General features: G+C 38.8%; 1 protein-coding gene across 2 annotated transcripts in view; it reads right to left on the bottom strand.

Moving 5' to 3' along the window:
* BANK1 (B cell scaffold protein with ankyrin repeats 1) overlaps positions 1-16,769 on the bottom strand; it is a 160,819-nt gene that overhangs the window by 75,532 nt on the left and 68,518 nt on the right. The gene's annotated exons all lie outside the window — the stretch shown is intronic.

Raw genomic sequence — 16,769 nt, 5'->3', positions numbered from 1 at the left:
GCAGTGAAAACAGCAACCAGGTCTAACAAAAAACAATAATCAGAGTTAACTTTCATAACTTTATATTCAACTGGGGATTCCATTCTTTATCTACCAAGTTCCCAGGGACAGAATCATCTACTCACTCAGCCCAAAGGACATAAACTTATGTCATGGGCAAGTCGTAGCACTGTCACTTGCCAAAACTGTAAAGAATTGGGTAGATGCTGTCACATCCCACTCAGACAGGAGTTACAAGTCGCCTCTCACAGATGCCCACAAATCCGTTTCTATAACATCAGCAACTTCATGACAACGTATCACAAATTTTAGTGTGGAGAAAACAAAATAAACAAAATGATCAGATTACCAATCTAAATTTTATGTATGTAACATATATAACTTCTGTGCAGCAGAACTGGTTGGTATCTTAGAAATAATTGTTAGATTTCTGCACTGATTTCTCCTCCTCCTCCTGTTGATCTGTGCTTAGCCCATACATTAGAGTCATATCTACGTTCTGCCTTCTGCTCAACACTGCCCTATGCTTTGCAAATACTGTTAGGACTCTCACCTAAATATTGCTTTGCTTCCATTTCATTCTTCTCCTTACTTCAGTCCTTTTTGTACAAAAAGCTTAGGAAAAGAAGCTTTTCTTGAAGAAGGACTGAAGAACTTTTCTGAAGGACATTTTCTCCTTTCCAAAGGCCTAGTGGCATCCACAGAACCTATGATGCTTCAGGGGCCTAATACTCCACTTGCTGAGTATTCTCAAAGCTCAATTAAGTCTACAAGTGCCAGAGTGCAAAGCACAGTGCAAGATTAAGACCAGACAGAGGTTGGTTTAAAGACTCCTGACACGTTTACATTTTTTTTTTTACTAGCTTCCTGTGTATAGAGATAAAGTAATAGTAAAAAGACAGAATAAAAGAACTGATAAAGATAAAATGAGTAGCTTCAAGCACCAGTCTGAGGAAAACTCTTAGCTTTTTCACATGGATGTAACTGGGATCGCAACAAAATATTTTACCGAGAATTATATTTATTAAAGGCCTCTCCCAGAACCTAAAGCTTCTCTAGGAATAAAATTTAGGCCTCTTCAATCTCAGACTAACCAGCCTTACTTAGCAATAACGCCTAACCATCATGTACAGCCTGAACGAGGGAACAAGGATTCACCATCACAAAAAAGACACACAGTTTTGTGTTCCTGCAAACACTACTCAAAAGTTGCACATCACTATCAAGATTTTGAGTATTGCTGGTATTGGGTTTTGGGTAGAATAAGTTCCTTATTTATGGTGTTAAAATATCCACAATCCTAGTGTTAATGGGAAAAACCTGTAATGAAATTGCACCTCATCCCTAATCAGCACCATATCAAAAACTGTGATTATAATTAGAAATAGACCAAAATCACAAATGGAATCTGGGTTTTAATTGGGTCAGGCATGTTACACTCATGCAAACTCTGGCCTGGTTCAGAGATTAGCTGTGATGGGAGTAACAGAAACCCAGATCTAGACTCAGAAGCTTGCAAATACCAGGAAGGCTGAGATTCCGTAGGTCCATTTCTCAAAAATAAATGGTTTCATAGGCACTACTCTGACATTCACTCCTCTTGGTAGCTACAGACAGCTAAAATGTGGAATAACACATGTAAAGTCTGTGAACTCAATTTGTCTCTAACCCTCTTCTGCATCCAGATGCACAATATGAGCTTAACGGGTCAGGGCAATAATTTTATCGGGATTTCTGAACTTAGATCTCTAGTCATCTTTGCAGATCATTCAAGGTTATGGCAGCAGAGGGTGTCTAATCTGTGTAAAATGTGTATTTATCAAATGAACTCCAAGCTTTAAATCTTGAAAAAAGTTAGCATACTCTGAGCATGCAATGCTTAAAACATGTGAGAGCTGAAACAAAAGTTTAGTGTACGGTTTGGTAATTAACCGTTGATATATAGGATGACAAATACTGGCAGATTTTTGTAATGTGAGGTAATTCTAGTTGTTATTCATAATATCACATTTTAATGCATGACGTTTCATGTGTCTAATCTCTAGGAAATATCACCATGTACTTTTACATCAAGCTACACTGATATGTGTAAAGCAACAACTGAAGGATATAATCAAGAACATCTTTGAAATTACAAAATGTTTCACTAAGAACAGAGAACTGTAAATATTATGAGGTAAAGACTAGAATAATTTTGTTAAATCGCACTATTGACACTGATTTAGAGATAGGGATGTTGATATACATTTCCTCTCAATGCCAAGACCAAAAATTGAAGAATTCAGTAACCATAGAAGCATTTACTCCCCAAATGACTCAGGAACAATTCTTAACCACATTCTTATCCCATATACAAGCATGTTATGAATTTGGTGCAGTACTAATAGAATCAATAACAGTTATAAGACCATTATAATAATTTGTGTACCAATCTAACACAAAACTTCCTCCAATCAGAAAAATCTGCAAATTAATCTAGAGCTATTATCTAAACAAACCAGCAGTATTCAATTAACATTTCACTGCTAACTGAATTATAATGAATACAAAGTTTCCAACTATTAAACATTAGAAATGGAAATATCTGTAACTAGAGAAATCCAAAAGAAAGGTCAAATTACAATTCTGAATATCAAAAATGACTCACAAACTTACTGAGGCTATGATGAATTCAAGTCTCACAAAATATCAGGGAAAATGTTTGAAATGAGTATCATGAAGCTAGGGTTTTTGGCAATTAAAATTATTACAATTTAGTAACTAAACAAAGTAGCAGCATTCAAATACTCCACGTGATTCCTTGTAAATGTGGGTAGATTTCCAATTCTTCTAAAATATGTAAACATCATCGCTGTCAGGTAGCAACAACCCATTTCTTTCTTCTAGGTAGGTTAGATCCTGCAATTTTGATGCCTCAGCTTTTTATGTTAATCTCCTCTTAGTCTGCAAAATAGTCCACTATTTTTTGTGAAAAAACTGACATCTGCCATCACTGAGACCACTCTAAATACAGTCTTGCATAGAGATCTGCTAGATCACAAAACTAGGCTGAGTTCTGACTGTTGCTGTAGCCCTTCACATTTACAGCAACTGTCTTCTGCTACCAGAAGCACAACTTTTTTGGTTACAGAAGATGACAATCCATGATTCATTTGCATTATTCTGCCAATTTACAGGATTTAATACAGATCCAAGTATAATTCTACAGTCTGTTAGCATATAGCTACTTTTTAATCTAATTTTTCACTGGCCTTGTAAGAATGAACATAATGAATAGCAGCACTCAGATTTTTAAATGTGAATCTAATTGCAAAGCCCTTCACTCTTGCCCACATAAATATGGTCAATTTTCATATATTATTAGGTGAAGTATAGGATTATCCAGCAAAATCAAGATCTGATATATCCAATCACTAGTTTATCTACATTTGCTGTGAGAGCTACTGAAAGATCTTTTGAAACTCTCTTAAGGAAATGAGAATAAAAATATAGAATACACAATTCCCCCTGCCCCTGGCAATATAAACAAACCTATGTCTACTTTTCTCTAGGGAACTAATTCTTCATAAACTATCAACAATTATTTCTTTCACTTGACCTGGCCTATATTTTAAACATATATGAAAAGTCTTAGCTGTGTCTCCAATCATATGGCTCATTCAATGCAAGTATAAAAAAAAAAATAATCTCTGCCTCCCCTGCCCTAGATTCTTCTGCTCTTAAATGCATTCATATTCTTTTGTATCCTTTATAATGTATTGACCCAAAACAGTATAAAAGTTTCCTGTCTCACCCAGTTAAAGAGAAGAAATCCCACCTATATAGCAGAAAAACTACTTATTATTGTAATAATTGGCAACCTTTGTTGCTTTGTACTATTGTCATCATTAATATCTGCAAACCCTCCATAGCCCTTTTTGCAGCAGATCATAAAGTTCACTTTCCCCAAATCCAATACATACTTTTTAATTTTTCCTTTATAACCAGACTGCCACGTATGGTGTTCAGATCATGAATCCATAGCTAGCCTTCCTCACAGACTTCTTAGGCAACAGCAATAAGGCTACTTATGATCCCTTTCATTTAACACAAGCTTCTCAAAAGGATATTAGTATTTTAAAATTCTTGGAATCCTGCTAAATCCTTCTAGTTTGCTTGATATGGCAGCATTTATTTTTGCTAGTGGTCATGCTACAGAAGCCACAAGCACTAAATTTTGACCATGTGCTTATAAGAACATGGTGCCATGCAGTATAACTTAGTTTGATGCTCACAGTACCTCAGAACTCCAGACACTTTAGTGATCATTTTTAGCTTCTCCATCTCTACACAGATCACCATACCTTGTGCAATGTCTGTTTTCACCCCCAGTGATCTTCAGTTGCTGGTGGAAAGAGCCAGATTGGAAGAGATTCCCTAAAACCAAATTCTCAGTTCGAAGTAAGTGCAAATCCCTGTAACTTCTGTCCCAAATTTCTATTTTTTTCACCTCTACTATGGTAGGTAGTTAAAACTTCAGCTCTTATGAAGGTAACGTTTTGTTCATTTATGCCCTTGGGAATGTGGAATGGATGTTTTTATTTCACAGTATCCCACGAGCTCTGCATTTTTCCAAGATTGCTTAAAGCCTCTGCTCATGCACTTCTACCATCTACTTTTTTTGCCAGCATCCACTGCTTGCAGATACAGCGTGAATCACTGTTAAAACTCTACCCAGTTGTTTACCACCTTTCTGGAGATTTTCAACTCCAATAAGTCTTTTAACTACTCCTTCTAGCTAAGTGCTGCCTGAACAATGTGTTGCATTTTGCTTCTGGCACTGTGCATTATTTGTTCTTCAGTAATGATTCACAGTCAAGGGCCTGACAGAAGCCTGTTTCACTGAGTGCCCAAGCTCTAACTAAACACATCATATTTCATGAGCCATAACACAACATAAGGCAGTCTCAATGTACTGTATATGCACACTTGCTTCTGTCATTTTACTTACTAAAAAGCTAGTAAGGAATATGTGGTGGTTTAATCCCTGCCGGGGTCTGAGACCACGCGGCCGCTGCCCCTCCCCCACAAAGGGAATGAAATGCAAAGCCCTGGGGCTGAGATAAGGAAAGGTTTAATACAACAGAGCAACAGCAACACAACAAACAACAACAATAACAGTAACAATAATAATAATGAACAGAGCAAAATATCTACCAATACAGCAGTGAGAAGCGTGATGGCATAACACGTGTTAACTGTCCCGTCTCACTTTGGCGCCAGGATGTGACGTCAGCATGATATATGAATAACCCGGCTAGAGCTCCCCCCTCCACTGCTGGGAGACTTAACCCTATCCTGGCTAAACCAGGACAGAATATCACCTTTCTCTTTGCATTACATGGATGCATTTAACATGCACAAAAGGGAATTAAAAAGCTATTCTTTAATAATTTGGAAAAAAGGTGAACACTAACAAGCGCAATCATGACTGCTTTCAAAATTCTGAAATTATCTATTTTGGATTTTTCAGAAGGCGGCTGTTTTTTCTTGTTCTGTACATGCATGATTAGCTCAGGCCTGCACCTAGGTCTGTCTTGTTCAACTTTTCTGAAGAGAAGAACAAAGAAATCAATAAAAATCACTAGCGTTTACAGTTATAACTTCACTGATTATGTTGTCAATGATGACAGGTGTCCCTAGGACAAGCTTGCCAGAACTGGCTGCAGATCTATATACCAGTACTAGATTTTGTTGCCTTTAACCTCTTTTCCTTGCAACACAAGACTTTAATTAATTCAGAAAGCACCTTGGAGTCATATAAAGTCTCCATGGAAACTTTTGTTCAATCCTTTGACCTATTTATGTAAGACAGTACATGCTATCAACTGACAGCATTTTTTAAAAATATATCCCATTAAAAAAGATCTTTGAAGGTTTGATTAAGTGATCCAATTAGGAATCACACTTACTATATTACTTCCATGCCTGGTACAGATACTGATTTCTGTGTTTTCTTAGGTAGCCTGAAGGGAACTTGCTAGTGTCTTCCATATGGCAGGAGACTTTTCTGCTTACTTTCACTCTTGTGGGTCTCAGAAAGTGGTATTTATTAACAGCAGATGAACTCAGTTGGAACTCAGAAGGCCACAGGTGGCCAACTGCAGGTCTTAAGCAGTTCTCTAATATCTCCCAGGTCACCCCAAGACTATATAGGGGCAGCAAAATAACCTGAAATCTCAGGAGCAAGCAAAATAAAGTCAATGTGGCTCATAAGATTGTCATCATCAGAGAGTGCTAGGATCCAGTTATATGCCTCACACTCACAGTAAGAGCTATAAAGAACCATTAACAACTTCTGCTTGAGAACAACTCCCAGGCCTCCGACATATATACACTGCTGCTGCCAACCACATGAAGATTCTGGCACATAGCTCATGGGGTTGAAGAAGGCTGTCCATGCCTGTTACAGACACAGCATACAAATTCAATTATAGCAACTGTGATGGTTATTAAACATGTATTATAAAGCAATCCATTAAGATATTTGCTTTCTTCATGAAAATGAACGTATGTCAATTGCTGCATGTTCTACTGAGTTTGGTAGAGTGTGGGAACTCAGAAGTCATTTTTAAGTTTGCATCAAACATAAGAAAAGGAAATGATTATTGCTAAACAGCCTATAGACCTGGCAATGAAATACCACATTATTTATTGTAAAACAATATATGGGGGTGAGAAGAATAGAAGGCAAAATAAAGAGTGTGCCTTCTGTGCAGGGTCCTCAGGATTATAAATTGAGGCTGTACATGGCTGTGTTAAACAGAACTAAGACTATGCAGGGCAGAAGTGGATTTTCTTAAGCAGTTTCCATATAATGGGCTTGCTAGCTTTGAGAAACACCTTTCCCTAATGGTCATTCTATTGATGTAGAGCCTAACAACAATTTTTCTAATTAAGCAATGAATTACAGCTGTAAGAAAGTCTGTTAAGTCACTATTAGATCTGTGCAGAACTCTGAACCTTCAGATCGCTAAGAACACAGCAAGCCTCTTAACTAACTCTACTCATTAATTCTTGCTTCTCCACCTTCTTAGAGCTTTGAGATCAAAAGCTCCCTTCAGACCTCACAATGTCACTCTAAAGGTAGGTGGTTCTGGCTCACAGATTTTATTTACCACAATAACTTTAACAGCTTCTTCCCCCTCCTAATTTTCCTTCATTTTCCCCCATGAAGCTGAAACCCCCTTATTACAGTTTTGCTATGTGGTTTTTGTTTGGTTTTCTCATTTTTTGTGTTTTGGTTTTTTCTTTCCCCCCTTCTGAGGGGCTGGAAAAAAGTGTTGTTGATATGCTATCTTTCTTTGTGCTAAACAACTTGTAAGATATAACTGATGTCTGATTCCTTCCAGATCACTGTGAGGCAGCCAAAGGGCATACTCCAGACAGTCTCACTGAGAGCACACCCTCTATCAAGGTAAACCTGCTTTTTGACAGTTATACCTTCAAATTGCTTCAAGTGACAGAGGCAGGACCCAATACTTCCTTCTAGACCTCCCATTGGAATGCCCCAGCAATCCTTCCTTCTGTAGCAAACCTGGAGCTAGCAGATTATTAGATTATTTCGCCCTTTCCTTTGCATTGTAAAGGCTTCCGAGATGTCCATATTTGAGGAAGAAGAAATAAAAAGGCAACCTTCTCACCTAGTAATACAGTTATTGGAACAGTCAGTACAAAAAAGTTGATGGGAAGCTGCAAGGAACAATTGCTTTAAATGGACAACTATGGGGTAGCTCCTCCTTGGGAAAACTTCTTCCTTAACCTCACGCAACCAGTTTGCAACTGAGGTAGAGGATTCATGCACTCATGATGGAAACACCACACTACATAGCGACTAGAAGTTCTCAACATCCACAAAAATCTCTAGCCTGTTGAATCCTTCCTATGCTTCTAGCTTCAGTAGTATCTTAACTAGCTGAATAGAAAAATTCTTATACATCTTATACAGAACAGTATTTTATGTCACGTTTGTTCACTAACCATGAGAGAGGTTAAGCAGGAGCAGCTCATTTACTTTCAAAGCATTATTCTACATATCTTTACAATATACCTTCTAAGACCTCTTCAGACCAGTGTAGAGTCTTCATTTACCTGAGCACAGAAACAGAAGCACAGAATCATCAAGGTTGGAAAGACCTTGAAGATCATCTAGCCCAACCATTAGCCTAACACTGACAGATCCCAACTACACCAGATCCCTCAGCGCTATGTCAACCCGACTCTTAAACACCTCCAGGGATGGGGACTCCACCACTGCCCTGGGCAGCCCATTCCAATGCCTAACAACCCCTTCTGTAAAGAAATACTTCCTAATATCCAGCCTAAACTTTCCCTGGCATAACTTGAGGCCATTCCCTCTTGTCCTGTTGCTTGTTACTTGGTTAAAGAGACTCATCCCCAGTTCTCTGCAACCTCCTTTCAGGTAGTTGTAGAGGGCGATGAGGTCTCCCCTCAGCCTCCTCTTCTCCAAACTAAACAACCCCAGTTCCCTCAGCCGCTCCTCGTACGACATGTGCTCCAGACCCTTCACCAGCTTTGTTGCCCTTCTCTGGACACGCTTGAGTAATTCAATGTCCTTTTTGTAGTGAGGGGCCCAAAACTGAACACAGGAATTGAGGTGCGGCCTCACCAGTGCTGAGTACAGGGGTAAGATCACTTCCCTGTCCCTGCTGGCCACGCTATTTCTGATGCAAGCCAGGATACCATTGGCCTTCTTGGCCACCTGGGCACACTGCTGGCTCATGTTGAACTGGCTGTCAATCAACACCCCCAGGTCCCTCTCTGACTGGCAGCTCTCCAGCCACTCCTCCCCAAGCCTGTAGCGCTGCTGGGGGTTGTTGTGGCCGAAGTGCAGCACCCAGCACTTGGCCTTGTTGAAACTCCTACAGTTGGCCTTAGCCCATCGCTCCAGCCTGTCCAGGTCTCTCTGCAGAGCCTCCCTACCCTCGAGCAGATCAACACTCCCACCCAACTTGGTGTCAGCTGCAAACTTACTGAGGGTGCACTCGATCCCCTTGTCTAGATCATCAATAAAGATGTTAAACGGGAGTGGCCCCAAAACCGAGCCCTGGGGGACACCACTCGTGACCGGCCGCCAACTGGATTTAACTCCGTTCACCACAACTCTTTGGGCCCGGCCATCCAGCCAGTTCTTTACCCAGCAAAGCACTTGCCCGTCCAAGCCTCGAGCAGCCAGTTTTGCCAGGAGAATGCTGTGGGAAACGGTGTCAAAGGCCTTACTAATGTCAATGTAGACAACAGCCTCTCCCTCATCCAATAAGCAGGTCACCCTGTTGTAGGAGGAGATCAGGTCTGTCAACCAGGACCTTATTTATTTCTACACTTCTTTAAAAAAAGTGGAGGCCATATCTGACATAGGCATGCCATTGATTTCTACAACAACATAACATGGTCGCTTTTATTTTCTCTCACTTCTGTAAAGTATTGTATTTGCATTTTTCATTAACATAAACAGCTTAGCCAAATGTTTTTCACACCTTCAAACAAATTCAGAGCCTAATAATGCAGATGAATAATGCGGATAAATCTTTTCAGCCTAAATACTACTTCTGAAAAACTGGATGTTCCCCATCCCACCTTCCCAAAAAGTCCCTTCATTAAGTATCTTTGCTGATGTGGCCCTGTCAATAAAACAGTCATAAGGACCTCTGGATATCCCTTGGTTTTACAAATCTAAACACATTTAAAAACAGAGGTGTCATCACATAACCCTTCTTCATTTTCCCTGCTCCTAATTCACAAGCATTTTGCCTGAAATTCCATTAGTAGTCAAATTTCCCTTAAAATTGTAAAAGCTTTTTGAAATCATGAATTGCAAATAACTGACTTCCACTGTGTCACTGCTATAGTTACAGCATATCAAAAGCTGAGACAAAATACCAGACAATTCTTTGGAAAAACCATCCTAGCTCATTTTAAATTACACACAAATTTCAATAGGCATTTCATACAGAAGTAAGGTTTCCAAATCTTCAGTTCCATGTACCATTCTTTTTGCAAGAAGGCTGTACTCAATTGCATAGTTATGACAGAAGATTTAATCACTGTTAAGGTGCAAGGTTCTAGCCTGAATAAAAGTCTACATAGAAACTTTAAAAATGTGTTTAGTGTAATGACAGTGATTTTTTAAAATATGAGAAATCTAGCCTTTTCTCCTGAAAGCCAAGCTTTTCCATGCTCAATCTGAACCTTATTCTCTTCACTAAAATGTAAACTGACTTCAAAAGGTCAGCAAGTTATTATTACAGGGCACATGGTCCCTCTGAGAACATGTGAAAAAGAAGAGGGAAACCTTGTCAGCCAGTAAAAATAAAAATAAACTCCCCAAACCAAATCTTAAACATAAGACACTAAGCACTGATAATGCAAAGCCTCTTCACAAGCAATTCTGGAAAAGAAAGGGAACCCAGTGAACAAATATCTGACAGAAATCATATAACATTTGCATATCAGCTGGCAGAAGCTCACAGGATTTAGCTCCAGTTCCTCAAGAACTTTAAGAATTTGATTTGTGAATATCTAGCCACTACAGAAGTATCAAAGAATACGTTCACTTACACATTTCAGTTAAGTAACTTGCAGTGTACCAAAGGACGCATATAACCAACATCTCTGAATGTTAAAATATTGTGGCAAGAATAAAATCCCAGCCAGCCTCACTGAGGAATCACTAGTGGATTAACACGAATTTTAGAAACCAGACTAATCCTTTTCTCTTTCACATACTCTTGCAGCTACTTGAAAGTAATGAGCTATGGGCCAGTGCAATACTACAGTAGCATTTGAAGTAATTAAACAAATATTGATAGCAACCAGATTAATTTAAGAGTCTTTAATATATATCCAGTTCATCTTTCTACACATGGTCCTTCCCCAGCAGAAAATTAACAGCTCAGGAAGCTATCTCAACCAGATTTAAAAATATAATAGTTTCATGCTAAGGAGCTCTGCCATATCATATAGCCTTTTATAGAAACACAAAGCTAAATGTAAATATAAGAATAATACTTACATGCTCAAAAAAGCTGATTCCTCATGACCTTCTAGAACTCCCTAGCAAATCATGAGAACCCTTGTTGGAGGGATTCCTGCCATCTAAAGATTTATTGTCATTTGGCAATAGTAGCTACAAAGTCAGATAAGATTCTTTTAGCGTAAAACAAATGAGGAAAAAAGTACCCTCAATTTCCACAATACACTTTTTTTGTAGATTCTTTTCTATTTCATCAAGTTGAAGATACTAGAAGAAATTCTGTATTCTGGTTCAACCACTCACTTCAAAATAAGACAGAGATGAGAGGGAAGAGATGTACAATGGTGAATTATTTGTCAACCTACATCCCTGCCCATCCTTTAAGTTTGCTAAGATTTATAAAAATATAGCTTGACATTTCAGAAACAAAAACTTCTCTCCCCCCCCCCCCCAGTTTATCTAAAACATGTCTTGCATAAAACAGGCTCCAAGTGAAAATTATAACCGCCTGTATGATTATGTTTCTATCTGCTACCGAGGGAACTGCTAACAGGAGTGAACTCACTGACTACAGATCTAGATTTTGCAGGATGTACCTCAAGAGAGTTAGAAAGGAATTGATGTAACTATTCCTTCTGGAAAAAAATCAGCTTCTTGTGAAAGGCCTATCCAGGGCACTGTCTCAATCTATGCAATTCTAAAGGATCTTCACCAATATGTGCAGAATCAAATACCTACTATATTTTCAATAACTGCCTAAGGGATGCCTGAAGCAGGCAGACAGAAAATCATATTAAACAAGAAAACCAGACAGAGTTTTGCTGGTGGCAGAGGAAGAAGATTCTTCCGTAAGTCCACTGTTCCGCCATAGACTCTCACAGGCCTGGCCACAGATCTTGGGCAGGTTAAAAAAGCTCAATTTACCTGCATTTTCTGCCTTAGATTTCAGGAAACCAATTCTGAAATGTTAGAAGGTATTTTAAAAATAAAAAATGAATTTGTGCTGTCTTGACTGTGTGGTGGCAACATGAAAAGACTGTTTCAAGTTTTATATTTAAATAACATTTATGTCATCCTTAGGAACCTGCTTTAAAGGCCAAAGCCAACAATCAGAAGTTATCTGCATTAAACAACCAATAAAACACTTTCTGAATTGTATTTTTCTTAGAAACTGTGATGTATACTACAAGTGGTACACAGTAATCTTCCTGACTACGACACATTCAGCAACACAGTTCTTGGTAAAAGAAAGGGGAAATTAGCACCTCAAAGTGATGGAACAAAGAATTACGCCCATACCAAAGCATAAATGCCTAAACTGGCTATAAGTGCAACCTCCAATTTTAAGCGGTTAGGTCATAAATTGAACATACTCCCCTCATTAGTCACTTCATGCTTCAAAGTTTTCTCTCATCTATTTTTTAGTTTTCCTTTGTGTGGTGGATAAGAACTTAATTTAAGCAATTTCTTTATTTTCTGGAGGTAGAAATTTTACATAGGCTTAGAAGACCACAGCTGGCAACAAGAACAAGCTAGTGTCAAAGTAGCTTTCAGGGACAGAGCATATGCAAAAGAAACACGTGAAAAAGGGCCCCAATATCCAAACAAACTACTGCAGCTTTACAAGGTACTACTACCCATCATGGGTACTGTAACAACTGACTGCAGATAATGTTTCAAGCCTGTGGCTAATGGAAAGCAAAAGTACTTTGGTCTTTCTTATTAGTGTTTGAGTCATCAGCTGGATCAACTAAACTTAAAAGGGTCATCACTTCCCCTGTTCAGATACTCTGAGACAAGGATTCCTGCCAGTATTCCTACTGAACGTCTCCTACTAGTTTTCAATTCACACACTCGATTCAAGCAATGCAACCTAAAAGCAGTTACAGAAAATATTCAAGTACTTGGTTCTATAGCGGAATAAAATCACAAGACAAAGTAACAATTCAGGATGTTATCACAGAATGTTAAGCGGTATCTCTCTTTTATGCTATAGAAGAGAGAATTACTTCATCTAAACTATAATCAAACACATAGAAATTGGAAATGAATGTTCATTTAGGTGGCTTTGTGCTCAAATGCAAGAAAAATATAATTTGCTTTATCATAATCCCCATTAAAGATTCTTTTAGGGACAGCTCCATCAATTTAGTACCTTTAACACAAATGGATCAAGTCTTGCAGTGTTCCCTCGGCACAAAGGAGACATTTTCAAGGCGTGTTTCAAATGCAGGATTTCTGACAGAGAAGGCAGACACTACCACTTGTGGAAGCACACATTTTTACAGGTTCTCAAAGGGTGTGATGTTTTAGCATTTAATGACCCTGCATATAATATTGGTACTAAAAGGGGAAAATCTCCTCCCCCACCATTCACACAGCTGTATCAACAGAAGCATGCCACATGTTACATGATCCTTCCATTCTGCTTTGTTTTGATGCAAATCAAGAGACTGGCTCCCAGCAAGCCCACCAGGCACTCCAAATCTGTCTTCTGTGGCTGTAACACTCCCCACATCAACACTATCAGCGTCCAGTTCCAGAAAGACATTTTCCCTTTAAAGAAGGACAGGGAACTTGTGCCATACAATGACCCCGTGTGCAAGTCAGCAGGTCCTACAGCTTGCTTTTGCCAAGAGAGCCCTGAGCACCTTTCCCGTGAGCCTGCTGGCCATGGAAGCTGAAGGTCCTTACCAGCAAAGCTGCATCACCAAAAAGCCCTGAGCACAGATCTGCTCACCAGCCACCAAAGAGAGCACTGCAAAGCCCTGGGCTTGCAGGTAGCAATAGTAGCCTTGGTGTTGCCACTTCTTTTGCTGCTCTTGCTCTCTATAACCATCTCGGGCAATTCTTACTTCCCTAAGGATACTCCATCACAAAGGCAAATGAAAAACACTTTCCAGGATTTTGGACAAACTGAACGTACGTTTTAATACACTCATTTTTCTGGAACCCCACTGCTCTTCAAGATAGGAATGATGAATTACGGTGTATATTTTGGGGCTAGTCCTTAAAGAAATGGCAAAACACAGGTAATGATTTTAAAACAGTGAGAGGTATGCCACGTACAAAAGTACTTCTATTGTAATAACGAGCAATTTCAATACTCCAGCTGTAAAAGGAAGTTCCTGGAACGTGGTTAAACTAAATTCTGCTTGGCTCAGAGCCATGCAAATATTTTTTCCACATTCCCATCAATTACTGAAGTACAGTAAGTGGTTTTGTTCTTAAGTGCACTATTACAGAGGACACAAATAAGCCATTTTTCTTTCAGCGGTTGGAGCTAACATTTCTAAAATACCATATTACACATTTGGCAGACTTGAAGCATACTCCAGTTTTTACCTGTGTTGCATTAGTAAGCCATGCCATTTGAATCAACTGAAAACGGGCAGTACAACTGCATGCCCTAACCAGACTACACATGCTTACGATGGTAGAAGAGTTGTTTTATTTCAGTGATGGTGTAAGTATTCACACTTGGGAGAGCAGTCATCATGAGCAGAGAACAACTACTGTTAACTATTTACATGCAAACAATAGCAGATATGTACCATGAAGGAACCATTTTAATAAAAAATTACAACGTATAAAGCCAGAGTAACCATTATAAATCCATTTATATGTTTAGATTGATGATTTTATACTGAGACTTTATTAGGACAATTAATAATCCTACTAAAAAAGAAAACCTAATCAGAGCTATGCACATACTTTGCATGCTTTTTAGAGTGAAATATCATGATCACAAACACTGCCTTCTGTCACTGTCTACCAAAATGTAAAAAGACTAGAAGTGTAACATACTCTCTCAGTGCGTATCAGTTGTAGGCTGCCTGTATCACATGTGCTTGTGTCTCCTCTTAAACTCCCCAAACTATAGCATGAGGCTGAACACGAGTACATTTCTAAGGATAAAATGATTCATTTTCTGAAGTCTCCAGTTCCATGTAGGGTGCACAGCAAAAACACATTTGAAGTGCAGGGGTTTAGCATAAAAAGTAAGCGTCCCATGGAATTAACCATTATCATTAAACACGGTAAATTAACCATGGAAACTATGTTTCCATGCTCAACTCCGACTCATATGACCATCTTAGAAAAGAAGTCTAGGTGTCTCACTGAGAGGTAAATATCACCTTATTCATATTCTGCCTAGTCTTACCAATCCTTTACACATAGCATGTACTGGGGGCACCTGACCATACAAAGATCTAGCCAGATCCACAAGTACAGATGCTGGGGAACACTGTTCCACTCTCTTCAAGGCAAACTATTAAATTCCAAGAGCTGAGGGGCCTGACCTTATACATCAGACTGCTACATGCTCGAGTTCTCTGACTAGTGCTTGGGTGACTGCGAGACAACTATGGCAATTAGAAATCGTTAAATGTGACGTTAGTAACATGTTGATCCAGGAAGACAACCTGGTTTTGTGGTCAACTTTATGCTGGATGCTAAGGAGGATCACATTTTCTTCAGCCAAATTTCATCTCAACTACAGTATCAAAAACTGAGGTAAAAGCATCACCCCTAGTACAACACCCCTTTGCACTTCATCAATAGAAAAAGCTCTGCAGTGCTTTTGAGATCTGATCAGATTCATTGTCCAGTAAATGCAAGAAGATATTCTGCCACTTCAGAAAAGACACTAGATCACATCCTCAATTAGGTACAGACTTCTTTAACAGTATTAGAAAAGGAGAAATACCTGCTTGGCAGATGTTCTCCCACCCTCAGTGTTTTCAGAGCCCATATCAATAGCTGTTCATCAACAACAAGTTAAATAGCATATTCTCATTCAGCATCTTGACCACTGCCAAAATGCCTTACGTTCAGGCTCTAGGGTCTACAATTTTCTTCCCCTTGAACTCATTGAAAAAAAAAATCTGCTCATAAGACACTGCTAAAGCCATCTTCATGGTTCAACACTGATCACAGTAAACTTGTCTTCAGTTTTCCCAATGCCTGTCCTTCACCTTCACATTAGGTGCCAACTGTATCAAAGAAAAAACTTTACCAATCCATATCACCTTGCTCTAGAATTTTGATAAGTAATCTCACCTCAGTCAGCCAGTGTTTCCATTCCTTATGATAGGTCTTTCTACATTAAACTACCCTTAAGTTTCTTGCATTTTCCTCCTTAGTCATGCAAAACATTCTGCCCTACATTTCTTCAAATGCCATCTTTGGTCTTATGTCTACCCATGTTTATACCAAGATGACTGGTTAATAGAAAAGTGAAACTTCTGGCCTTCTCACTCCCTGTATTTTCTCCTCTTAAAAAGTCTGTTGTTAGCATTTGTCTGTGAACATGGAGTTTGGCACCAAAAACAAACAAACAAACAAAAAAAAATAATCACACCATCAGCAAAGCTGCACCAGGCTTTCACAACATAGGCTTACTTAACGCCAACATTCATATCCTGTCTTTCTTTCAATATATGATTTACCTGATATTTTCTCTAGTCTTTAGAACCTCTGGGGCAAGAATTATCACCTCTGCTCATATTATATTTAGCACAATAAAGACTTAAAATAGGTTCAAGCTCTCAAACATTACTACAGTATATTTCTTTTTATACTACCAATTCTGTTAGATTTTATTGGCAATAATTTGCATGCTAGAACTATGCACAGACCTATATTCTACCACTATCTTTCATGTGGAAAGGCAGCTATTGCCCAAAACCCCTCCTGCATACCTGGCTGAAGAAAGATTTGCTCCATCTAACAA

This window comes from Strix uralensis, chromosome 4 (assembly GCF_047716275.1).
Source record: "Strix uralensis isolate ZFMK-TIS-50842 chromosome 4, bStrUra1, whole genome shotgun sequence".
Taxonomy (NCBI): domain Eukaryota; kingdom Metazoa; phylum Chordata; class Aves; order Strigiformes; family Strigidae; genus Strix; species Strix uralensis.
Note: the sequence above shows the minus strand (reverse complement) of the source record. Positions and strands in the feature narration are given on the sequence as shown.